General features: G+C 40.6%; 1 long non-coding RNA gene across 1 annotated transcript; it reads right to left on the bottom strand.

Annotated features, from left to right (window-relative positions):
- Window positions 1-2886: 2886 nt before the first annotated feature.
- LOC115190201 (uncharacterized) lies at window positions 2887-4842 on the bottom strand. The gene is made up of 3 exons (XR_003877129.1): window positions 4794-4842; window positions 4352-4487; window positions 2887-2930 (listed from the first exon to the last, which is right to left on the bottom strand). It is a non-coding gene; the product is annotated as an uncharacterized LOC115190201 (long non-coding RNA).
- Between the last annotated feature and the right edge of the window lie 219 nt (window positions 4843-5061).

The following is a 5061-nucleotide window of genomic DNA, read 5'->3' as shown; positions in this document are numbered from 1 at the left end:
AGAGAGAGAGAGAGAGAGAGGGGGGGGAGAGGGAGAGAGGAGGGGGGAGAGAGAGAGAGAGAGAGGGGCGTTTTAGAGGTTGTTATTAAGTTCCCCTCTCTCTCTCTCTCTCTCTCTCTCTCTCCCCCCTCTCTCTCTCTCTCTCTCTCAGTCAGGACAGACAGAAGGCCCTGACAGATGTGCTGCTGACTTGTATAATATTTGATCAACACTTTTCACAAAAATGACACAAATATACTCTATAAGTGTAGGATTCTGATAATGAATTCCATTTGAAAGAGTTCTGCTGACTACTTTCTGCTGAGGGCAGTGACTTTTTACAGGGACATACACTGAGTGTACAAAACAAAACATGCTCTTTCCATGACATAGACTGACCAGGTGAATCCAGGTGAAAGATGATCCCTTATTGATGGAGAGGTGGACATCCTAAAGAAGGATGTTTAAGCCTTGAGACAATTGAGACATATGGATTGTGTATATGTGCCATTCAGAGGGTGAATGGGCAAGACAAAATATGTAAGTGCCTTTGAACGGGGTACGGTAGTAGGTGCCAGGAGCACCGGTTTGAGTGTGTCAAGAACTGCAACGTTGCTGGGTTTTTCACGCTCAGCAGTTTCCTGTGTTTATCAAGAATGGTCCACCACCCAAAGGACATCCAGCTTGACACAACTGTGGGAAGCAATGGAGTCAACATGGGCCAGCATCCCTGTGGAACGCCCTGACGATTTGAGGCTGTTCTGAGGGCAAAAGGGGATGCAACTCAATATTAGGAAGGTATTCCTAATGTTTTGTTCACTCAGTGTCATTTTTACAGTATGAATTTAAAGAACACTACTGCTACCTCAAAATACATAGGGAGATTTCCCTGTGATATGAATGTATTGTCACTGATCACATCCCTATTTGTTGGCCAGGCTAATGGATTCGATTCACTTCCCTCTCATTGGACTCTGATACTACTCTTTTAAGTCACATCAGAAATATCAAAGGGGATGATATAAGCTGTGAAAAGGGAAGCTAGTTGGGAGTGTCCTCCAGTCCACCTCCAACCTTCTCCCCTGAGTCCTCAGCACTCCTCTCTCATCTCTGGAGGGAAGGCTTTTCACATCAAGTTAATTACATCCCTCCTAGCCGCTCAGCTCTCAACGCAGCTCTTTGTCTCTGCTAATCTTAGGATCCCTCAGAACTGGTTGGGTTACACGTCGGAGAGGGGATCTGAACCAGCCTGGAAAACACTTCAAAGTCCAGAGGAGCGAGGGCCGCCATATCACCTCACCGCCCTGGACCACGGTCGGACTTCATGTCTTAGAGCTTATCGTGACCTGGAGTCAAGTTAGCTACCTACTGGAACAGAATAGCTTTTATCTCCTACAAGACATATCTTGATGTTTTTTTATGGCGATGGAAGAGAAGAGAGGTGTCCTTGTTGTTCATAACAATACGGAAATGAATAATAATAATAATAATACATATATTATAAATTCTCTTTCAAGTAAGAATATAGATGGAAGGAATTGGTTCAGTTGTGTGTATCTTGCCTTGTGTTCTGCAGCTCACCCCCCCCCCCCCCCATTCACTCCAGAACCAGCACCCTGTCCAAACCACAGAGGGTTAATTCATGACATCATGTCAATATGATGGGGTCGGCAGGTAGACTAGTGGTTAGAGTGTTGGGCCAGTAACCGAAAGGTTGCTAGATCGAATCCCTGAGCTGACAAGGTCCGAGCTGAAATCTGTCGTTCTGCCCCTGAACAAGGCAGTTAACCCCGGTAGGCTGTCATTGTAAATAAGAATTTGTTCTTAACTGACTTGCCTAGTTAAATAAAGGTTAAATAAAATAAAGATGATAAAACTAATGATGTCAGAGAGAATGTGGACAAGGCATAGAAGTAGGAGAGGATTTCCCTTAGCGATCTAAACGCCTCCTTGAACATGATATCCTGGTGATGTCCTTTAGCATGACTATTGAACATGATATCCTTTAGCATGACTATTGAACATGATATCCTGGTGATGTCCTTTAGCATGGCTATTGAACATGATGTCCTTTAACATGACTATTGAACATGATATCCTGGTGATATCCTGGTGATGTCCTTTAGCATGACTATTGAACATGAAATCCTAGTGACTATTGAACCTGATATCCTGGTGATGTCCTTTAGCATGACTATTGAACATGATATCCTGGTGACTATTGAACCTGATATCCTGGTGACGTCCTTTAGCATGACTATTGAACATGATATCCTGGTGATGTCCTTTAGCATGACTATTGAACATGATATCCTAGTGACTATTGAACATGATATCCTGGTGATGTCCTTTAGCATGACTATTGAACATGATATCCTAGTGACTATTGAACATGATATCCTGGTGATGTCCTTTAACATGACTATTGAACATGAAATCCTGGTGATGTCCTTTAACATGACTATTGAACATGATATCCTGGTGATGTCCTTTAGCATGACTATTGAACATGATGTCCTTTAGCATGACTATTGAACATGATATCCTAGTGACTATTGAACATGATATCCTGGTGATGTCCTTTAGCATGACTATTGAACATGATATCCTAGTGACTATTGAACATGATATCCTGGTGATGTCCTTTAACATGACTATTGAACATGATATCCTTTAACATGACTATTGAACATGATATCCTGGTGACTATTGAACATGATATCCTGGTGATGTCCTTTAACATGACTATTGAACATGATATCCTGGTGATGTCCTTTAGCATGACTATTGAACATGACGTCCTTTAACATGACTATTGAACATGATATCCTGGTGATGTCCTTTAACATGACTATTGAACATGATATCCTTTAACATGACTATTGAACATGATATCCTGGTGATGTCCTTTAGCATGACTATTGAACATGATATCCTAGTGACTATTGAACCTGATATCCTGGTGATGTCCTTTAGCATGACTATTGAACATGATATCCTGGTGACTATTGAACCTGATATCCTGGTGACGTCCTTTAGCATGACTATTGAACATGATATCCTGGTGATGTCCTTTAGCATGACTATTGAACATGATATCCTAGTGACTATTGAACATGATATCCTGGTGATGTCCTTTAGCATGACTATTGAACATGATATCCTAGTGACTATTGAACATGATATCCTGGTGATGTCCTTTAACATGACTATTGAACATGAAATCCTGGTGATGTCCTTTAACATGACTATTGAACATGATATCCTGGTGATGTCCTTTAGCATGACTATTGAACATGATGTCCTTTAGCATGACTATTGAACATGATATCCTAGTGACTATTGAACATGATATCCTGGTGATGTCCTTTAGCATGACTATTGAACATGATATCCTAGTGACTATTGAACATGATATCCTGGTGATGTCCTTTAACATGACTATTGAACATGATATCCTTTAACATGACTATTGAACATGATATCCTGGTGACTATTGAACATGATATCCTGGTGATGTCCTTTAACATGACTATTGAACATGATATCCTGGTGATGTCCTTTAGCATGACTATTGAACATGACGTCCTTTAACATGACTATTGAACATGATATCCTGGTGATGTCCTTTAACATGACTATTGAACATGATATCCTTTAACATGACTATTGAACATGATATCCTGGTGATGTCCTTTAGCATGACTATTGAACATGATGTCCTTTAGCATGACTATTGAACATGATATCCTTTAACATGACTATTGAACATGATATCCTTTAGCATGACTATTGAACATGATATCCTGGTGATGTCCTTTAGCATGACTATTGAACCTGATATCCTGGTGATGTCCTTTAGCATGACTATTGAACCTGATATCCTGGTGATGTCCTTTAGCATGACTATTGAACCTGATATCCTGGTGATGTCCTTTAACATGACTATTGAACATGATATCCTGGTGATGTCCTTTAGCATGACTATTAAACATGATATCCTGGTGATGTCCTTTAGCATGGCTATTGAACATGATATCCTGGTGATGTCCTTTAGCATGACTATTGAACCTGATATCCTGGTGATGTCCTTTAGCATGACTATTGAACCTGATATCCTGGTGATGTCCTTTAGCATGACTATTGAACATGATATCCTGGTGACGTCCTTTAGCATGACTATTGAACCTGATATCCTGGTGATGTCCTTTAGCATGACTATTGAACCTGATATCCTGGTGATGTCCTTTAGCATGACTATTGAACATGATATCCTGGTGATGTCCTTTAACATGACTATTGAACATGATATCCTTTAGCATGACTATTGAACATGATATCCTGGTGACGTCCTTTAGCATGACTATTGAACCTGATATCCTGGTGACGTCCTTTAGCATGACTATTGAACATGATATCCTGGTGATGTCCTTTAGCATGACTATTGAACATGATATCCTGGTGATGTCCTTTAGCATGACTATTGAACCTGATATCCTGGTGACGTCCTTTAGCGTGACGTCCTTTAGCATGACTATTGAACATGATATCCTGGTGACGTCCTTTAGCATGGCTATTGAACATGATATCCTGGTGACTATTGAACATGATATCCTGGTGACGTCCTTTAGCATGGCTATTGAACATGATATCCTGGTGACTATTGAACATGATATCCTGGTGACTATTGAACATGATATCCTGGTGATGTCCTTTAGCATGACTATTGAACCTGATATCCTGGTGACTATTGAACATGATATCCTGGTGATGTCCTTTAGCATGACTGTTGAACATGATATCCTGGTGACGACCTTTAGCATGACTATTGAACATGATATCCTGGTGACGTCCTTTAGCATGGCTATTGAACATGATATCCTGGTGACTATTGAACATGATATCCTGGTGACGTCCTTTAGCATGGCTATTGAACATGATATCCTGGTGACGTCCTTTAGCATGGCTATTGAACATGATATCCTGGTGACTATTGAACATGATATCCTGGTGACTATTGAACATGATATCCTGGTGATGTCCTTTAGCATGACTATTGAACCTGATATCCTGGTGACTATT

The sequence above is a fragment of the Salmo trutta genome, unplaced genomic scaffold (genome assembly GCF_901001165.1).
Source record: "Salmo trutta unplaced genomic scaffold, fSalTru1.1, whole genome shotgun sequence".
Lineage (NCBI taxonomy): Eukaryota > Metazoa > Chordata > Actinopteri > Salmoniformes > Salmonidae > Salmo > Salmo trutta.
This window is presented reverse-complemented; position numbering and strand designations above follow the sequence as displayed.